This window comes from Anopheles arabiensis, chromosome 2, assembly GCF_016920715.1.
Source record: "Anopheles arabiensis isolate DONGOLA chromosome 2, AaraD3, whole genome shotgun sequence".
Classification (NCBI taxonomy): domain Eukaryota; kingdom Metazoa; phylum Arthropoda; class Insecta; order Diptera; family Culicidae; genus Anopheles; species Anopheles arabiensis.
The window spans coordinates 61,492,968-61,514,939 of NC_053517.1; the positions used below are offsets into that span (position 1 = coordinate 61,492,968).

A 21,972-nucleotide genomic window follows, 5' to 3' on the forward strand; every position below is an offset into this window, starting at 1 on the left:
AGGAGTGTCCGAAACCGCTCACGGTCTCGCGCCTTCGTCTGCCAGTCCGTTATCCCGGCCTTAATGTCGGACGCCTCCACGCTATCTTGACACCTCAATTTGGGCCTACCACGTCTCCTCTGTCCTTGTGGACGGCCTAAAAAGACTTTACGGGCTGGGTCGTCCGTTTCCATGCGTACAACATGGCCAGCCCACCGGAGCCTGGCGAGCTTGATACGCTGCACTACAGTGAGGTCGCCGTACATCTCGTATAGCTCGTCATTATGGCGGTTCCTCCATTGTCCTTCCACACATACGGGGCCAAGTATCCCTCTGAGCATCTTCCTCTCGAACGCGGCTAAGAGGGTTTCGTTAGATTTGGACAGTGTCCATGTCTCAGAGGCGTATGTGAGTACCGGTACTATATAGGTACTATATAGTCCCAGCTTCGTCCGTCGCGACAGGTTCTTTGAGGTGAACTGATTTTTCAGGCTGTAGAAAGACCGGTTGGCAGCCAGCATCCTTGCGCGCAACTCAGCTCAGCATGTTGGTGTCGTTGCTGACCTTAGACCCCAGATAGGTGAATTCTGGGACGACTTCAAAAGTGCGTTCATCTATCTGTACATCACGCCTACGTAAATTCTGGTTATTTATTGGTAGGCCCGCTGATGTTGCCACCATCAGTTTGGTCTTTGCCTCGTTTATCTGCCATCCGAGGTTCTCTACCGCCTGAGTGATCATTAGTTGAAGGATAAAAAATCAAAAGAATTTTTAAAATTCTATCAACTAAACAAAGGCAAAGAATATTAATGTATACACTTTCTCTTCAAATTTAATGCAACTCCTACGGCTAGAACAGGAGTTATTAAAGTTTTAGCATAAAAATCTTTCATTCCCCATACAAAATGTATGGGATACCCGGGTATGCCGGTTGTAGAGGTAAGGGGTACAAAAAGTATATCAAAGAAAAAAAATATTTCGATTTTTTTTTAATTATGTTTTTTGCACGAAAATAAAGAGAATAAAAAAGTCTAAAGATACATGAACAATTTTTGTCACTGCCATTTCTCTGTAAAAAGTTATTAAAGATTAAAAATCGAAATCATACCCGGGTATCCGGTTGTAGAGTTGACGGTTAACGGCATTTTTAGGCGCCACAACAGCTCGGGAGCATAGACCACACGCGAGAAAGAGATGGTGTTATGGAGGGAAAAAGCACGGACGACGGATGACAGCGATTGGCCGTCTGACGCACCAACACATCCAAACCTTCGACAGCGCGCTCAGGCGAGAGGTATGAGGCGAAGCCAGGGACGGGAAGCTCGACGAGCTGCTTGCCAAATTTGCCGTTGGAGGGAAAAAGAAGGCATGATAACATTCTCCGAACGCCTTGATTTCTTCCGTCGCTTTGCGCAGCGGGTTACTCCTAAAAGAAGGTTACAGTGAACCCTCCTTATTTGACACCTCTCCAATTTGAAAAACCCCTTCTTATTTGAACATTTGGCACAGTCCCTTGATTTCCAGTACATTTTTGTTCCTCTAATTTGGAAAACCTCTGAAATCTGTGTCCCTCTTATTTGTGTATGGTATTGCCATGGTTATTGAATGATGTATGCTCAAATTGGCAATCCTGTTCGCAGTATCCTATAACAACAGTTAAGGCTGCATACTAAATGTTCTGTCTATTTCTTCTTTGGACGGACCTTTCATTCACATTCCACCTCTGTAATTTGAAAACCCCTCTTATTCGACAGTCCCATCGCCTCTCAAATAAGAGAGGGTTCACTGTATTTGTTTCAGTTACTTTTTCGTATAAATGTTTTCGCAACGTTTTCATACATCCGGATCCAGTTCTTTGGACCACTGATTGGAACATTTTACTTACACATAGTAGAAGACATTCGTTAGCTATGCTTAAACCAAAAATTAGGCCCAAACATAGAAAAATCTCGAAAGACCACGGAAAAAGTTCAATTATTAAATTCAGACTGTAATTTGTATCATTCTTCTCCATACCGTTCAAAACACTAAAAACTATGTCGGCGTTGCGTTTTCTATAGTCGATGTGGTAGCCATTGTATGCAAGATCTATTAAGGAGAACAGGTCGATGCAAAGCCCGTTGCTAGGTTGCCATTTTCAGGTCGCTTTTGACAGTTTCATGAAAAAGTGTTTACAAACAAACGGCTAATAGTTAACGCGGAAAAGTGGACGAATGTACTATTAAGAAGATCACTTCTGGAGAATTAAGGAGGCGTAATTGCAGTCTACTCTGTGTTCAGTAACGTTGATAATCGTTTTGATAGTTTGCCATTCCGTGACCACAAACCAACGGTTTTCAACGGTCCTGCAGGGAAAACGAAAAGTTTAACATGTTCCAACTAGGTAAAAGAAGTCCTATTTACTTTCAATGAAACACTGAGAGTAAAATGAAACATCCAATCGACACACACTGATACAATATGCATACCGTCCTTTACTTATAACCCGGCGACGAATGATAAATGAGATCCATGGATTCAATCAGCCATGTAATATTCTAATTAGATTCTATTTCTTATAATATTCTAAAAGGAAATGAGTGCAAAATGCTGGAAATGTTACATGGTTATGCAAGATAATTTCTGGGGGGAAATCCTGCAGGCAACGGATTTCTTAAAATACAACGCAAATTCCATGTGGTTTTTAATTCCAAGTGATGCATTAATCCCGAACCCATGTAATCCTGAAATTTTATAGAACTTATTCTGGTGCTGGAACTGATTCCATTCCCGTATAGGTATTATAATTAGTCATGAACCTGATCGTGGACCTGATCCTAACCCCTTACTGATCCTAACCCCTTACTGATCCTTTTTACTGATCCTGATCCATTCCGGTCGGGAAGTTGATCCCATTCCCATACCAGATCTGAAAAATATCTTGACCCTATAGTGTAAACGTACCTATAGTGGTGTAGTAACAATAGTGGTAGTATGGCTCTAAAATGTGATAATAAGATTATTAAGAACAATTAACTTATTTATTTCATTGTTTAATGTTCTCTGTTCTTTTAAAAAAGGCTATAAAAGTTAAATTGGGCCATTCCATTGCAGTGATAGAAACACAACATATTTTGTAAAATGTGTCAACATTCTTCCAAAATCCTTAGGATTTCAAAACTCATATTTTTGCTAACGTTTTAAATGACCACATAACAATGCAATTATTATTTTTTTAAACACAACTTTCGTGAAATGTTATTGATTTACTAATATTTATTGCCTTTTGACCATATTTTCGAATTTTTATTTTTTTCTACCAGTGCCATTATAGGTACAAAACAACAGCCATGTTGCTAAAGTGGTCATAATTATAAAATTAGTAAAAACCGAACATTTTAGATTTTTTCCGCGATATTGTTAACATTTCGTATTTTTTACACTAAAATAAGCAACGGAAATGAGTTTCCTGTAAGTAATTTACCAAAAAAGTCAAAAATTCGTATATTCAACTGAGTGAAAAACCGACTTCGAATCAAGCTTACTCTTACTGGTTTTTAAAGACTACAGTCATAAAGTTTTTTAGTTAATATTTCAATCACTAATCACACTTAATACATTTTTACGATCAAATTATGTAAGAAAACAATATTATGGATGTGATTCTTATTATTCATTTGATAACAGCTTCAAACTAAGTTCCGTGTGTATTATACACAGTTTTTAGGTATCTTTGTTTACCAACACGATAGTAACACAATACCACGACTATAGGAACTATACCACCATTATAGGTACAACGAAGCAGTCACAAAATATACATTTTTCGTAAATTTGTTGTGTTTGATGGAAAATGCTTGTGATTACGAAGATAAAACATATTTCCATTGCTTTCTGTTAAAATATTCATAAATTTACCTTCCTGACACTTTAAATCTATTAAAGTACATTTGTACCATTACATTGATATTTTTACCCTACCGGTGCTTAAATTGTATATATATCGGTATAACAGCTCCAAAAACCGTACCGGCCTTGGAATTGATCCCAAACCCACACCAGAACCTACACTGAACCCATAACGGTCCTGGAACTGATCCTGACTCCATGCAGATCTTGCAACATATACATTTCGGTACTGGAACAGAACCCCCTACTGATCCTTGAAATGATTAAGATTCCATGTCTGTCATGGAACAGATCCTGATTCCTAGCCCAGATACTGCTTCCTTATATATTTCGGGACCTGAATAGTACCTGAATCTGATTCACTAATCGAACCACCCAGTCCAATTTTCCTATTTTTATCTCTTCTTGCATCGAGGGGTCCCGCGGTACTATCGTCAACTCGGACATTTTAATAACATGCCCGTCCCATGGACCGTTCCATGGACCGTCGCCCTAATCAAGGATTAACTATGTGGCTAAGTGGTACTAAGTATCGAAAACCTGTATAGACCGGCATGTCCTGTTACTCCTAAAAGAAGGTTATTTGTTTCAGTTATTTTTTCGTATAAATGTTTTCGCAACGTTTTCATACATCCGGATCCAGTTCTTTGGACCGCTGATTGGAACATTTTACTTACATGTAGTAGAAGACATTCTTTAGCTTTGCTTAAACCAAAAATTAGGCCCATGCATAGAAAAAGACCACGGAAAAAAGTTCAATTATTCAATTCTGACTGTAATTTGTATCATTCTTCTCCATACCTTTCAAAACACTAAAAACTAAGTCGGCGTTGCGTTTTCTACAGTCGATGTGGTTGCCATTGTATGGATGTAAACTAAACAAAAATCATCCAAGCTACCGCTGGAAAGTAACGCTGATCAGCCTTTACTAGAATTTTATAATAGAGATTAACTAGCTTAAGATGGCCCGGTTACAGGATTTTGCAACAGAATCCCGAGTGTTTTTGTATCACTCGAGACTGTACTCAAACACCTTCACATGCAGTCCTGTTTCCCCTATCTTTATCGATATTTTCTTTTACGATCGAGCACATCGTCCTTACATGGCCTGAACAACAATTCTCCATGATGTTTGGTCCCTAGTTGCAGCATCTCAACCATGTAGATACCCATTCTCCGACAAAACTTACTTTATCTGATCCAGATTACCGCCCCTTTCTTGGCGAGACATGAGTTCGGTATCCTCATAACATGCCCCAGCGATCGTATCCTGTCAGCCTTCACCATCTTCAAGGTGCTCTATCCGTTGTACAGCACAGCAAACTCGCTCGAACACACCACCAAAGGTGGGCGGAAAAATGCGTCACTCAAACACGCTCAAAGCGTTTGTGTCTTCCGCTCGAATGATCCAGGACTCGTGAACAGAGAGGACCACCGGGCGAATCAATGTGCGTTATATCTCACATTTCATGCGGACTAAGTCTTCTGGATCTCAGCAGTCGATGAAGCCCATAGTATACACGATTCCCCCGCACGGAATTTGCTGCTGATGTTGTTGTTCGAAGTAACAACCATACCAAGATAGAAGAACTCCTCTACGACCTCGAGACTGTCGCCGTCAACTAATAAACTGCTCCCCAGTTGGTCTGAGTCTGATCAATGATTGTTGATTTGCATTTGAGTCACCTACATTTATACGCCTCACACACCTTCGCTGTTTCTTAATGATGAAACATTAACCATTTGAAAGTCATGAAACAATTTATTCGGCTGCATAAAAAATACGTGCAGAACAGGGTCTGGGGCAAGATTTTGTAGGCGGCATTAAAGACTGTGATGGCACGAAAATTCGAGCATTCCAGCTTGTCGTCTGTTTTTTAATTTAAATGTCATGGGTGAATGAAACCCAGCGTCCAGTAATTACTAGCAGTTATTTATGTTCCCAGATTCTTATAATCATGAATGCACCAACCATTTCGAGGGTAAGCCTCACCGGCTCTTTATTGAAGAGCTTGGCCTCTAGCTCATCACTGCCAGCAGACTAATTGCTCTTAAACTGCTTGATAGATGGCAAAATTACCTTGTCGTCTGTACAGTTACTGTTGCTGGTGTTATTGATGTTTCCCATTCAAACAGTCGGAATTTCGATTCGAGCCAAATTCGCCATTCGGTTTCATAAATGTGTTTCTATCATGTTCTATTTGGCGTACCGTCCTATGTGGACGTGCCGGCCTATCAGGCTTTCGAGACTGAATTCAATCCTTGCTACGGGGAAACGGTCCATTCTAAGCTTGAACCCATGATGGGCATGTGATTGAGTCGTTCGAGTTGATGACTGTACCACGGGACAGCCCCATCGTGTTCTATCGTGTTACATATTCCTTTACCGTGTTACAGGTTCAAGACTGATACCATCCATAACCTTTTTTTTCATTTTCTGATTAACAATATTTATAAATCAACTTACAGGGTTTTCAATGATATTACAGGGTTTTCAACGGTTATATTGACATGTTCAACTAGCTATTGAATCGTTCGAGCATATAATTGACAAGTTCAGAAAGTTATTGAATTGTACGGAAGATGGCGTTGACAAGTTCGACACATCTGTTGAATAGTTCGGTTGCAGCGTTTTGGCGGCTGCACCAATTCGTGTAGTATTTGCACTGGGTCAGCCTTGTCAAACTTGTAAACATACGAAGCGTCAAGCTAGCTGCGGATGTGTTGTGGCTCGTGCATTTTACTATACCAAACATTTATCCAAACTATTAGTTGGCTCTCGGACAATTGAACAGGTATTTACAATTGAACAGGTATTTCCTTCGATCTATGTTTTGCTCACACCTTCCTTCATACATGCTAAAATGTATTACGTTCTCCTCTAGCCCACACCAATACCAGCGTGGTTGCAGCAGTTGTCTAGTGGTGCGGTAGCAGCTACACATTACATATTTGTGCCAACGAGCAATTCCTTTGTAGCAAAATTATTTTGTTCAGTGAAAATCGTCAAAAAACACTGGAGAAATGGCTACTAATAAACGAGCTACTATTTCGCACGAAGAAAAGCAACGAATTGTACAAGCGTACCTGGATAAACGCCGGGTTACCGATATTGCCAGCGTTATGGGTTACAAAGTAGCAACCCAGATCCCAGATCATCCGAAAGTTTATGAAGGAAGGAAAAATTGTTACTGATTTGCACAAGCGCGGCGGTATCAAACCCAAGAAACTAAATAATGAACAAATATCTATTTTGCAATCGTGGATTGATGATGATTGTTCAATTTCTCTAAAGAAATTGTCGGACAAATGTTTGCAAGAATTTGACATACATGTAGCCAAATCCACGCAGCATGCATATATCAAGGCGTTCTATTACTCGCTAAAACGAGTTCAAATTTTACCAGAACGTCGAAACAATGCTACCAACATAGAAGTGCGTCAACAATACGCTTCGTTGTTTACAGAGCTGCAAATGGAACAGGATCCGGACAGTTTTATTTTTTTAGATGAAGTTGGTTTCAATGTTTCATTACGAATCAATAGAGGCCGCTCTAAAATTGGAACCCCGGCTACTCATGTTGTCGGATCAATTCGATCCCGCAACATCAGCATATGTTGTGCCATGACACGTCATGGTGTATTGGCATATCGATCACGAGATGGGGCGTTTAACACAGCAGCCTTTGTCGACTTCTTGGAGGACTTGAAAAACAAGATCGATGAAAAAGAGATCAATGCATCTATTATATTCATGGACAACGTCGCGTTCCATAAATCGCGACACGTTCAAGAATTTGCTGAAACTAATAATATTCAGCTACAATACATACCACCGTATTCTCCTTTCCTCAACCCTATCGAGAACATGTTCTCGAAGTGGAAGAACATAGTCTCCAGAGTGCGGCCACAAAATGAGGACCAATTAATGCAGGCCATTCAAGATGGTGCTGCGCTTATCTCGTGCGAAGATTGTAAGGGATATTACAAAAACATGCTGAATTACATCCGAAAATGCAGCGCAGGAGAAGAAATTATTGATTAATTATTATGAATTCCTTTTGTTAGTACTTGTTACAATGAACTTTGTTATTTTTGTTTCGTTGACATTTAAAACTTATGTTAACGTTCTCTAGTTGTTATGTTAGTTTTGAATTATAAGAATTACTAAACATGAATTATAATTTGGCTAGTGTTATGTTATGTCATTGAATGACCAAAAATACAATTGTTGGTTATTGCACTGCATGAATGGGATTTCAAATTTATTTGTGGTTACAACACTTTAAATTTACACTGGATATCATACGTATTGATGGTTTTTTTCATTCAGTCTCTCAAACTTATACCCCCCCCCCCCCCTAACTTATAGGATTGGGACGAAACCCGTCGAGAGCTGGCAGAACAAGGTGCCGTGCGTGAGGCCGCGAACCGACCGCATCCTCAGAATGCTACGGTCGAATTATCCCGCAAGTGATCAGAGCATTGGTATAGAGGCCTCGACAAAGCACGAACGGTGCAAAAGAGACTGCAGCAACCAAGGGGGACGTGGCCTCACTTTAGCTTATGTTGGACCTCTGGGGAGGTTCTGGGGACGTTCTCCTCACTCTTAGCGGTAGTGAGGACAGGGTGTTAGAAAAGTGGGAAGTGGGGAGGGATGATTAGATAAGATGTGTTAGGTGTTCTGCGCATGGAAAGCCCTTGCACGGAAAGGCTTCGAGGATCAGTTCAAGCCCTCCCACACAGACCCCTCGCTGGGCAAGAGGGAATAGAGTGGGCGAGGACTGGGGGTGTAATTTGCACATCAAACAGACAAATAAAACCTGTCCGTGATATATGAAAGAAAAAACACACATATATACACACACACACACACACACACACACGAGGCAACTTTATCACACATACAAAAAGCCCGCGCATTGCTCTCAAGTAATTCATAGTGCGACCGGTCAACATATGTATACATTTCGAACCCGCGGCATTTATCCGTTTTCAATCCAAGCAGTAACCTGGAAACAATTATCTGGTCTTAAAAACAATATTAACACCCAGGGAACTGCACTCTGCCGGTTTCTGTTGCAACGCTCCGATGCCTTCAGCCAGTACGAAGCCACAACACTAACGATATTTTAAAAAATAGCATCGCCAGGTTGAATTAAACTGGAACAATAATAAAAATAGTATTAAGAATTTGTGGCGGCGTTAAACAAAATGACTTTCCTGCGAAGGAATTGCTCGTTGGCACAAATATGCAATGTGTAGCTGCTACCGCACCACTAGACAACTGCTGCAACCACGCTGGTATTGGTGTGGGCTAGAGGAGAACGTAATACATTTTAGCATGTATGAAGGAAGGTGTGAGCAAAACATAGATCGAAGGAAATACCTGTTCAATTGTAAATACCTGTTCGATTGTCCGAGAGCCAACTAATAGTTTGGATAAATGTTTGGTATAGTAAAATGCACGAGCCACAACACATCCGCAGCTAGCTTGACGCTTCGTATGTTTACAAGTTTGACAAGGCTGACCCAGTGCAAATACTACACGAATTGGTGCAGCCGCCAAAACGCTGCAACCGAACTATTCAACAGATGTGTCGAACTTGTCAACGCCATCTTCCGTACAATTCAATAACTTTCTGAACTTGTCAATTATATGCTCGAACGATTCAATAGCTAGTTGAACATGTCAATATAACCGTTGAAAACCCTGTAATATCATTGAAAACCCTGTAAGTTGATTTATAAATATTGTTAATCAGAAAATGAAAAAAAAGGTTATGGATGGTATCAGTCTTGAACCTGTAACACGGTAAAGGAATATGTAACACTATAGAACACGATGGGGCTATCCCGTGGTACATTCGTCAACTCGAAAGACCCAATAACACGCCCGCAATGGGTTCAAGCCTGGAACGGATCGTCCCCCCGCAGTAAGGACTGACTATGCGGCTATGTGGTATTTGAATAAAGTCTTGAAAGCCTGTATTGGCCGGCATGTCCTCGTAGGATGTTTACACCAATTAGAATAAGAAGAAGAACAAAATGCAATATTGATTTTATATTTGCTAAGTTTTCAACTCAACTGTTCATCAATACTGTTGTGTGTCCGATGAGATTTTTGTCAACCACATTAATTCTTAGAACACTAAATTCTTCAACCTGTGCACTGCTTCCATTCATGTGACCAGAGTACAGTTGATCGTAATGATTGTTCATCTCCCATCAAATGACACAGGGACCGCTACCGTTTTTATTCAAATCAAAACTCCTTTATCATTTTTATGGCTCATAGAAAAATTCTGAAAAATTTATACAATACGTGTAACATAGAGTTCTCAAAGCTTTTGGAGCCATTTTGCTGTGAAAATTTTGTAAAGTACTTAAAAAAATATTTTTCACATTTTGTAATTATTTTCAAAAAAAAACTGTCAACTTTGAAAAACTATAACTAAAACACGGTAGCGAGTTGAACCAATCTATGCACAGTTATAAAAACTGCATTAGTTTGTTTAATTTTCATCAGAATATTGCACCAATATTGGATTACGCATTCAAAAGTTATATGCCTCCAAAGTCGCTGGCTACCCGGGTAGCCCGGTTTCCTGGAATATGATGTATTTTTGGTTGCCAGTGACAGGGATAATGTATTTAGAAGGTTGATTTTTATCGCTTTTGCTGGGCGACATTGTGGGGGACATCTGTCACTCTCTGCATACAAATTTCATAACCCCGCACCAGCCCTCCTCGATTTTTATACCGGAGCCCCCGGAAGAGATATGTCAAGTCGAGAAATGTCATTTTGCTCTGAACAACTTCACCTTGTCATTTATAACACCTTGGACCAGACGACAGCGGTCTCCAGTTGCAAGTCAGCGCAACGCGGCTCCCGCAGGCCACCTGGGCTTGAAGCGTGTTTACCGGTAGTTGTAATTTGGAGTTAGAATAAATAGGTTCTCTCTACTTGGACTCATTATTATATATTAGTTAAAACCAGCACATTTTTTTGAAAACTGTTTGTTTACCTTCTGATGGGAAAGATCCAAGCTGCAGTCCAAAGGGTACGAAAGTGACAGCTCTATAGTATCGCCGAACTTGTCAACGCCTGCTTCCGAACAATTCAATACCTCGCTGAAAGTATCAATTATATGCCCGAACGAATCAACAACTCGCTGAACACGTCAATAATATCATTGAAAACCCTGTAAATTATAGATGATGAGTCCTGCAGTACTTGGACGCTAATGTTTATACTCAGGAAACGGCGCCACAGTGGCAACAATTTGAAGCTATCGTTGATCTCATCAACGTAAATGGATCGTAAAATTACAGGAATTATTTGTCTTAAATTGTGTGACAGGATTATTATAGCACATATCAAAATCTACTGTTGTGTGTTTAAGTGTGTGGATTTCCGTTCAACACTTCAAAGAAATAAGTGTCTATGTGTTTGTCCCATAATGCATCCATCTCAGTTTGAAAGGTTGAATTGAACATGTGGGTTTTTTTTTTTAATATTCCTCTCCCTGCATTACTTGGAAGCTGAAAACATCAACAATATGTAGTGAACATCAACCAAACTAAGAAGGATGCAGGTCTTTTTTTGTAAAACATTTAATAAGTCCGATATTAAATGAGTGTAAAACCGTTTTTAAACGACAGCGTTGTAATTGTGTTTATTACAATGTTGCTAAAATTAACGCCTTATAAAAGCCAATGTGAATTAATTACTTTTTTCTATGATATTTTGCATGAATTTTGCAAGGGCGATGTCGAACATGCATTTGTAAAATTCATCATCATTATCAATTGTTTGCCATAATCAACTTCATTTCCAGTCATAGGCCGATATATGATTATGTTACAGGGTTTTCGAGGATTATATGGACATGTTCAGCGAGTTGTAGATTCGTTCGGGCATATAATAGACTCTTTCAGCGAGATATAGAATTGTTCGGAAGTAGGCGTTGACATGTTCGGTTATACTGTAGAGCTGTCACTTTCGTACCCATTGGACTGCAACTTGCATCATTCTCATCAGGAGGTAAACTAACGGTTTTCGAAAAAATATGTTTGTTTCAACTAATTCATGTATTAAACAGCTTGGGGAATGATTATTAGCTACTTTTAGGACTTTTAAGAATGAAAAATTGAACCCAACGGCACAGTGTGTAAACAAAACAAATGACAACACTACAGAATTGCTGAACTTGTCAACGCCTGCTTACGAACAATTCAATATCTCGCTGAAAGTGTCAATTATATGCCCGAACGAATCAACAACTCGCTGATCATGTCAATAATATCATTGAAAACCCTGTAAAGCTTCTGAATATAGTCGTTAATAGACTTGCGATTTTGTTTCGCTTTGCTAAGTAATCACACACGTCCTTGGCTGATTTCGGAAAGTAAAGTAGAGAATTCAATGGTTGTTAAGTTTGTATTTCTTGCCGGAGTACTTCCGTACGTTCTTTATTTAAACTCTCATTCACAGCTACGCGGCTGCGATGCATGTTCTTCTTTTTGTCTTTGTACATTTTATGTTTTTTGTAGTGCTTGTTGCGCCTGTCCATCTCACCAACCCTATTGCGTTCGGCTTCTACAACTGGACGTTTAGTTACCTGTACTTGTTTGGTCCATTGATAACGTACATCTCCTAACCCTCCTTGAAACGCGATACTTCTTAGGCCGCAAATACACGACGCGCGTTTCCGCGCCCGCGGAAACGCGTATAACAATCCAGCCATAGAAATGAAATGTCATTCGAACGCGCTACCGCGGAAACGCAGAGATGCTCAGCTGGATATCTCTGCGGAACTGTTATTTGCGTTTGAACGCGCCCGCGGAAACGCGCGTCGTGTATTTGCGGCCTTACAGGGTTTTCGAGGATTATATAGACATGTTCAGCGAGTTGTAGATTCTGTGGTGACACAACGTGTAACCGCTACTTAAGACGCGTTACGCATAGTTAACACATACAGAACGCATCGTGCGTAACGTGCAACACTCTTTCACTCACTAACACCACCAATAGCAACGACTGCTCTAATACCATAGGATATAGGATTAGCATTATATTTTACGTTAGAAATAAAACTTCTTCTACAAGTGACCACCAAGCAAGTAACAAGCAAATTCATTACGTGCACCCGAATATAGTAAAAAGTAGCTAGAACATCCCCATAACTGGTGACCCCGACTGAACTGTAGGAATATGAATAGAGAGAGAGGATATAGAGAGAGGGAGATCGAGACGTACTTGACAGGAGATAGTTCGGAGACAGAGCAAACGGGGCAGACGAGCGTGAGCGATCGAGCGCAACGGACGTGTGTGCTTCAGCGGCGAATTGTACAAGTGTTGGATAAGCGACGGAATAAACAGTGGATTCTACAATTGGCGCAGCCGGTATTCCTTTTTTATATACACATACATAGAACCCCGACGAGGTATAAAAGTAAGTAACGCATGATCGTAATCATCCTAATCACCGGTGAAATGGCTAGAAATAGAGTATACATATACAAAGTGACAATGGTTGCTAGGAAAACGGAAATTAGGAAAGTTTGCTTTGCATTCGTAAATTGTTCAAATGGGTAAGTTAAGGCCTTGGAAAGCAGTAACATCGTAATGGTGAGACCGGCTTGGCCGTAGCACATGCGATTAGTCCGGTATTACTCGCAGCAAAAAAAAATAAAATAATCTGAGTGAGCTTTGTATAGGTGAATGTGAGCGCGCACAAAAGACGAGCCCGGTGATAGCCGTAGCGTCGGAGAAAAAAAAGGTAACTTCGAGAAGTGAGCCCGGTATGACCGAAGCACAAAAGACGAGCCCGGTGGTACCCGTAGCGTGCAAGTGGAAAAAACAATGATACTAATACTCCAAAAGACAAGACCGGTGGTACGTACCCGTAGTGTTAGAGAAAAAAACGTTTCTCGAGAAGTGAGTCCGGTTCAACCGAAGCACAAAGGACGAGCCTGGTGGTAACCGTAGCGTCGAAGCAAACGAGGAAAAGAAGAAGGTAAATAAGAAGCAGATAAAACCAATCCACCAAGAGACAAGTCCGGTGGTACCCGTAGCGTGCAAGTGGAAAAAAAGAACAATCATACTAATACTACAAAAGACAAGACCGGTGGAACGTACCCGTAGTGTCAGAAAAAACGATTCTCGAGAAGTGAGTCCGGGTCAACCGAAGCACAAAGGACGGGCCCGGTGGTAGCCGTAGCGTCGACGTGAGAAAGCTCACTCACAAGTGAGCCCGGTACTATCAAAGTAAAACAGACGAGCCCGGCGATAGCCGCAGCGTAGAAGTGAGAAGGATTATTTAGAAGTGAGAACGAGTATTCACGAGTGAGAACAGCATGATTGAAATGCACAAGACGAGTCCGGATGTACCCGCAGCGTCGAAGTGAGATGGAAGTAACACAGAAATAGTGAGACCGGCTTAACCTCAGCTTAAGAAACAAGCCCATGTAATCAATTAACCCCTATAATGTTGTTGAGATGAAACTAGTTGAAATTTTGATAATCAAATAAATGGCCTAACACAATCGTACGTCGATCGTACCAAAGGTTTCAACAGTACATATATTTAACAATGCTTTTCCAGATGGATCCAGAAAAATTTCCGCTAGAATCCTTCAATTCCGACGTAAACTGTTCTGATTTACGTACGGAATGGGAAGAGTGGTTGCGAGCTCTTCTCCTAATATTGGAGCTAAAAGGGCCACTTTCACAGCATGAGAAATTCGTGTATATGCTGGCCCGAGGAGGAAGAGATCTTCAACGCATATATTTCAACCTAGGCCAAGCTGAGGACAAGATCATCCCATCACAGACGCAGGTGCCATTTGCGGCTCAAGAAACACCTGAATTTGACAACGCCATCAAACGCCTAAACAAATTCTTCGTAGGAAAACGAAACGAACGCATAAAGTTGGAGGTGTTTAGAAATATTAAGCAGGCAGATGAGCCCTTCAATCGGTTCATGCTGAAACTACGCACTCAGGCGAAGAAATGCGATTTCGGAATGCGCGAAGAGAAAGAAATCCTTCATCAAATTACGGCAGGTGCTAGAGACATTAAAGTCCGAGATAAAGGGCTTGAAAATGTCATGAAGTTGGACGAATTAGCCAATTTCGCACTCAACAGGGAAATCCTTGCAAAGCAGAAAGCAATTTCTAATAATGAGCACGAAGCAGCGTCTGTGTCACACATTAGACACGATCGCACAGGAAACAAAAGGCCGTCCGCAATGTCACCGGAATGTGATCGGTGCGGAACTCGTGAGCACACAAGAGAATCCACCGGTTGTTTTGCCCGGAAAGCCCGATGTAACGAATGTGGAAAGATAGGACATTTTGCCCGGAAATGCAGCAACAAACGACGACAGCCCTATTCTCCCTATGTTTGGAAGCAACCAAGATCAACAAACAACATACGAGAGATGGATCGTTCTACTGCACGAGAGACGCGTCCTACAAGAGAGGTAAACGCACAACATGATAACGTAAGTACTTGATGGAGGGGGAATATCTGATAAGATAGTTGGATAAGTAGAAATGATCATACGAGGGCTAGTAGAATCCTAGTAATATGTTAACCTGAGTTTTGGCACGACTAAGCTTGATGAATTCACTAATTATATGGAAATAACTTATACCCCACCACAGGCTAATCGCAGTGACAGCTGTATAATAACTTGTAAAATTGATACATACCCAGTAGAATTCCTTATTGACTCTGGAGCAGCAATCAATACGGTTACGGAAATCGTATGGAAATCCCTTCTTACTGCTGGCATCACAATTTACAAAAAAGAAATATGGCTGCGATCGCCAAATAACTGCTTACGCCAGTCATAAACCCTTGGAGGTCATTCTCATCTTCGAAGCAGTCATTTCTGTTAATGAAGCAAACCAACAGCTTATGCAGAGTTTTTTGTAGTAAAAAGGGGCGCACAAGTCTCTGTTAAGTAAACGAACAGAGGAAGAACTAAAAATTCTTAAAGTCGGTCTAAGCGTCAACAGCTTACATAGCAAGTGTAACCCTTTCCCCAAATTTCCAGGCATACAAGTAAAACTTTGCATTGATACATCTATTACTCCAAAAAAAATTGCTTATCTCCGAATTCCAGCGGCTATGGAAGAGAAAGTAGATGCAAAAATTCAAGAAATGTTGGAACAAGAAATTATAGAACCCGTTACAGGCCCACCAGAATGGATCTCGCCCATGGTGGTGGTCCCAAAAGGGAAGGACAACATCAGACTTTGCATAAACATGAAATACCCGAATCAGGCCATACAAAGGGAACACTCATATAGAGTTACACCCCAAATCTCGCGGCATAACTACATTCATGACAAGTAGAGGGCTCATGAGGTTTACTAGGCTCATGTTTGGCATTAACTGCGCAGCCGAAATATTCCAGAGAGTGATGTGCCAAATGTTGGAGGGCATAAGCGGAGTTATCATATACATTGACGACATAATAATCGCAGGTGAAACCGAAGAAGAACATGACCGAAGAGTATCGGAAGTGTTGTCGATATTAAAGGAAAACAACGCGACCCTCAACAAAGAGAAATGCGTTTTCAAAACTAATTACCTCGATATTCTGGGATACAATCTAAGTGCTGACGGTATTAGCCCCTCAAACTCGAAAATAGAAGCGATAAATAATTTTAGAACTCCGGCAACCAAGGAAGAGGTTCGTAGCTTCTTGGGTTTGATAAATTTCGTGGGGCAATTTATTCCCGATTTATCCACTCGTTCAGAACCTTTGCGCCAGTTTATAAGAGGAGACGTTGAAATATTCGGTAAAGAACAAAAAGAGGCATTCATTAGCCTTCAAAATGAACTTTCGGAAAACGTCCATCGGTTAGGCTTCTTCGACCCAAAGGACTCGATAGAACTTTACGTTGATGCTTCACCTGTGGGACTTGGAGCAGTACTATGTCAAAGAAACCCTTCGAATATACCCCGAATAATAAGCTTCGCGTCCAAAGTACTTACAAAAACTGAAAGAGTTTACCCCCAAACTCAGCGAGAAGCCTTAGCAGTAGTGTGGGCCGTAGAAAGATTTTATCTATACCTATTTGGCACAGAATTCACAATATTTTCAGACCATAAAAGCCTTGAGTACATATTCGAAGGGAAATATCAAGATGGGAAAAGAGCGTGCTCGAGAGCTGAAGGGTGGGCACTTCGCTTACAACCGTACAAATTTCATGTGAAATACATTCCCGGCAAAATTAATATAGCTGATAGTTTATCCCGTTTATGCTGATAGACACAGAAAAACCGTTTGACGAGGATTCAGAACACTACCTTTGCAATATTAGCGAAGGGGCGTCAGCAATTACCTTAAAAGAAATCCGAGAAGCAACACTCTGCGATGATACATTGAAAGACGTTATGCAAGCTTTAGAGAACAATAACTGGCCTCCAACGCTTGTTAGATACCAAGCATTCTCTAAAGAGTTAGGCGTGATCAATGGCATCGTAGTTAGAAACGACAGGATAGTTCTTCCTGTCATCCTGCGTAAAAAGGCCCTGGACATAGCACATAGAGGACATCCTGGAGTCGTGAGTATGCGTCGATACCTTAGGGAAAATGTTTGGTGGCCTTACATGGACCGTGATGTCACCGAACGAATCCAAGAATGCGCGGGTTGCACTGCCGTTAGTTCCCAAACTCCAGCCGAACCTATGCTAAGGAAAGAAATGCCTGACCGAGCGTGGCAAGACCTCGCCATCGATTTTTTCTCCGCGAAAGAGTTCGCTACATTTCTTGTAGTCATTGACTACTATAGCCGCTTTACAAAAGTAATCGAGATGAAGCTAACAAATGCAGCAAAACCTATAGAAGCGCTAGAATCAGTATTTTCGGAACACACATACCCAGAGACAATCCGTTGTGATAATGGCCCTCCATTCGCTAGTGAAGAATTTAAAAATTACTGTACAAAAAAGAATATTCGCCTCGTACACACAATTCCGTACTGGCCTCAAATGAATGGCCTCGTTGAAAGAGCGAACCGCGGCATCTTAAGATCCCTACGTATAGCCAAATCACAGAAAACCGACTGGAGAGAGGACATTAAACAATATGTTTACTCGTATAATACAACACCGCATACCATAACAGGTAAAGCCCCACTAGAACTATTAACAAATAGACCCGTGAAAGACTTGCTACCATCGCTCAGAACTGAACCCTTCTGGAATCGGGACGAGGCAACAAAAGACGAAGACGCTATTAAGAAACAAAAAGGGAAAATCTATGCAGACAATCGAAGGCATGCAAGACCTTCCAACATCGTCATCGGTGACAAAGTTCTCATAAAGAACTACGAACCTGACAAATGTGCACCCAAGTTCCGCAATGATGAATACATTGTCCTAAAACACTCGGGGAATGACACAATAATAGTCAACGAACAGGGCATCAAATTCCGAAGACCAGTGTCCCATTTAAAGAAGATACATCCAAAAAAGGATTATGCGGATAATAAATATCAACATAGTGGAACATCGATGCTAGGAGAAACTCCCACAAGCAGTACTCCTACTCAGAGCAGACAAAATCAGGATAACAGTTTGGGCGAACATTCACGCCCAAAAAGAACGACTAAACTTCCATCCAGATACCAATAAATCCTTTTTTCTCGTTCTAGATTTGACCCACAAGGAAAAGAGAGAGAAAAACTAAATCAAATAACGGCGGTATAGATGAAGGACGGCCCGGACTGGAACTAGTAGTAATAAGTTGCACTCAAATTAAGTGAAAGCGATGCATAGTGGACTTTACGCAAAACATCATAGAATTTTCTTTTTTTCACATGATTTTCATTTCACATTTGCGGATAGGGAAGGGATGTAGCAATATGAATAGAGAGAGAGGATATAGAGAGAGGGAGATCGAGACGTACTTGACAGGAGATAGTTCGGAGACAGAGCAAACGGGGCAGACGAGCGTGAGCGATCGAGCGCAACGGACGTGTGTGCTTCAGCGGCGAATTGTACAAGTGTTGGATAAGCGACGGAATAAACAGTGGATTCTACATGAACAAGTATCAAAATACGTTTGTCCGAAACGTAACGTAGCAATCGCGAGTGATCATTTCACAGTGACCGATTTTCATTTGCATTTCGCTCGCCGTGTTTTTAAGTTCAATAATCGAACATTGACCATCAAGTGTCGACCGCGTGCGAAACAAAATGACTACCAACAACGAAGTTGAACAAAATGGTGCGCTGATTGTGAAAAGTGAGGCAAGTGAAGCTACAGTGATTGCCAAAATAAATTTCCCAGACATCGACCAAGAGGATATTGAAACCTGGTTCATATGCCTTGAAGCCTCTTTTCACGTCAACGGCATTAAACTGGACAAGTTTAAGTTCAACACAGTGATCGTTGCTCTTGGTTCACGAGCAAAATACGTGCAATCAGTTATAAAGCAGTGCCAAAACGAAAATAACAGCAACAAGTACGAAACACTAAAGGAAGCTGTTATCGCTCATTTCCAACCATCGGAAACACAGCGACTGAGCAGTTTGCTGTCCGGCATGTCCCTTGGAGACCAGAAACCCAGCGTCTTGCTGTCCGAGATGCGCCGCTTAGGAGGAGCAGGTTGTACCGACAACATCCTGACCAACTTATGGTTGCGAGCCCTGCCCAACACAACTCGTGCCATCATCGCTGCCATGCCAACCGCAACACTGGACGATCAGACAAAAGTTGCTGACAAGATTCTGGAGGCACCCCGCGAGCAGATTTCCTCTATTCAACATCGAGGAGATGGAGCTACGATAAATTCGCTGGAACAACGTATCGAAGCCCTTACGCAACGCTTAGATGACGCAGCACTAACAGGTAACCCCCACAGACGGAACCGTTTTACTAATACACGTTCTCGTTCTTGCAGTCGACGGGATGGAACGCCAGCCAGAAATAAACGTGGCTGGATCTGCTGGTTTCATTTCCGGCATGGTTCTCAAGCTCGCAAGTGTGAAAAACAGAAGGCTGATAACCCGAACGTACCGTGTATTTTTTTCGACGGGAAGATCGAGGTGTACTCTCGACCGCGACCGATGTAAGCGCTAACCCGCAAACCGCCCACGCCGCTGCTGCATCTGCCAACAATCCTGCGTCCGCCACGGACAATGACAGCAGCGACAACAATCCTGCGTTTACAACGCATACACTTACACAACCCGAAAACATCGAATCGATTCCTTATCGACACCGGAGCGGACGTTTCTGTTGTCCCACCAACCTTAAGAGAACGTAACTCACCAAAACACTCACAACAGCTGTTTGCCGCGAACGGTACCCCAATACACACGTACGGTACCAAGCGTATCACTGTCGATCTCGGCCTACGACGATCCTTTGTGTGGGTGTTTGTCATCGCAGATGTAAAGTCACCAATCATAGGTGCCGATTTCTTAAAACATTACGATCTCCTTGTCGATCTCCGACGATGCAAACTGATCGATAACACGACCCGTTTAGAAATCGAAAACATTAACGCAGTGACAGAACCTGCTATTACCACGTTCGACATGAATTCACCGTTTTCTGACATTCTTACCGAATATAAGGACATAACTGTTTTAAACATGAAGCACAAACCAACCGAGGCGAACACCGTTCATCAGATAATCACCAACGGACCACCCGTTTTTTGTCGACCACGACGATTGCCCATCGACAAATTTAGAGAAGCCAAGGCTGAATTCCAATTTTTAATGGAACAGGGGATTTGTCAACCCTCTAAAAGCAACTGGGCAAGCGCTTTACACCTTGTAAAAAAATCGAACGGCAAGTGGCGACCATGCGGAGATTATCGGAATCTTAACGCGATCACCATACCAGACCGATACCCAGTACCGCATATTCAGGATTTTTCGAATATCCTGCACGGCAAAACAATATTTTCATGTATTGATTTACAAAGGGTATATCATCAGATTCCCGTAGCCCCAGAAGATGTCCCAAAGACGGCCATAACGACCCCTTTCTGACTTTTCGAATTTAAATACATGACCTTTGGCTTAAGAAACGTAGGACAGACTCTACAAAGGCATTTGCACGCTATCTTAGGCGACCTCGATTATGTTTTCCTTACGTAGATGATCTATGCATAGCTTCAGAGAACATAGAACTGCATAAAAGGCACCTTCGTGAAGTTTTTGAACGCTTGAAACAGAATGGTCTCGTCATAAACGCAGCTAAATGTCAAATAGGCCAACAAGCTGTGGATTTTCTCGGACACAGAGTCACAGCCGAGGGTATACAACCGAAACTCGTCAAAGTTCAAGCCATTATTGATATACCTAGACCCATTAACGCCAAGGAACTGAAAAGATTTCTAGGTGCCATAAACTTTTATCGCCGATTCATACCACGCGCAGCTAAAAACCAACGCATCCTACAGGCAATGATATCAGGCAACATAAAAAACGACACGACTAACCTCGAATGGAATGACACTACCAACGACGCATTCCTAAAGTGCAAACAGGAACTATCAAATGCTACCCTGCTTGCACACCCTTCACCTGAAGGAACACTAGCCCTTGATGTGGATGCTTCGAATGCATCGGTGCCGTTCTTCATCAGATCACCGAAAAGGGACTACAACCACTTGCATTCTTTTCACGCAAGCTGAGTGAGAGCCAACAAAAGCTAAGCACGTATGATCGCGAGCTAATCGCGATGTACGAAGCAGTAAAGCACTTTAAAGATACCGTACAAGCCCGAGAGTTCTGTATTTATACAGATCATAAACCGCTCGTCACCGTTTTTCAGCAGCGTCCAGAAAAGGCTACACCTACACAGCAGCGCAGACTTAGCTACATAAGCGAATTTACAACCGATATTCGGCATGTAGCGGGCGATGCTAATAAAGTTGCCGACATGCTGAGCCGCATTAACACCATCACTGCAATAGAAACAATAGATTACAATCGCATGGCTCAGGAGCAGAAAACCGATCCAGATCTAAAACATTTCCTAGAAAACCCACCAACAAATACTTGCGTTCATCTTAAACAATTAAAATCTCCTCTAGCCAATACGCCCATATATTGCGATA

General features: G+C 41.7%; 1 protein-coding gene and 1 long non-coding RNA gene across 2 annotated transcripts in view; one reads left to right on the plus strand and one right to left on the minus strand.

Moving 5' to 3' along the window:
• LOC120894123 (barH-like 1 homeobox protein) overlaps nucleotides 1-21,972 on the minus strand; it is a 166,367-nt gene that overhangs the window by 70,385 nt on the left and 74,010 nt on the right. The gene's annotated exons all lie outside the window — the stretch shown is intronic.
• Nucleotides 6,357-6,932, plus strand: LOC120894124. The gene is made up of 2 exons (XR_005738170.1): nucleotides 6,357-6,662; nucleotides 6,753-6,932. It is a non-coding gene; the product is annotated as an uncharacterized LOC120894124 (long non-coding RNA).